Source organism: Arachis duranensis, chromosome 2 (genome assembly GCF_000817695.3).
Source record: "Arachis duranensis cultivar V14167 chromosome 2, aradu.V14167.gnm2.J7QH, whole genome shotgun sequence".
NCBI classification, from domain to species: Eukaryota; Viridiplantae; Streptophyta; class Magnoliopsida; order Fabales; family Fabaceae; genus Arachis; species Arachis duranensis.
Window position 1 is genome coordinate 46868384 of NC_029773.3, and position 641 is coordinate 46869024.

A 641-nucleotide genomic window follows, 5' to 3' on the forward strand; every position below is an offset into this window, starting at 1 on the left:
AGATATCACTTGTTCTTAAATCGGATGAATGTGATGATCCGTGACAATCATCATCATTCTCATCTATGAACGTGTGCCTGACAATCACCTCCGTTCTACCTTAGATTAAGTAGATATCTCTTGGATTCTTTAACCGGAATCTTCGTGATATAAGCTAGAACTGATGGCGGCATTCAAGAGAATCCGGAAGGTCTAAACCTTGTCTGTGGTATTCTGAGTAGGATTCAATGACTGAATGACTGTGACGAGCTTCAAACTCCTGAAGGCGGGGCATTAGTGACAGACGTAAAAGAATCACTGGATTCTATTCCGGCCTGATTGAGAACCGACAGATGGATAGTCGTGCCGTGACAGGGTGCGTTGAACATTTCCACTGAGAGGATGGGAGGTAGCCAGTGACAACGGTGAAACCCTTGCATACAGCTTGCCATGGAAGGAGCCTTGCGTGCTTGAAGAAGAAAACAGTAAGAAAGCAGAGATTCAGAATATGGAGCATCTCCAAAACGTCAACCTATTCCGCATTACTTCAAAACAAGTACTTATTTCATGTTCTTTTACTTCTCATAATCAATCCTGATAATTTCTGATATCCTGACTAAGATTTACAAGATAACCATAGCTTGCTTCAAGCCGACAATCTC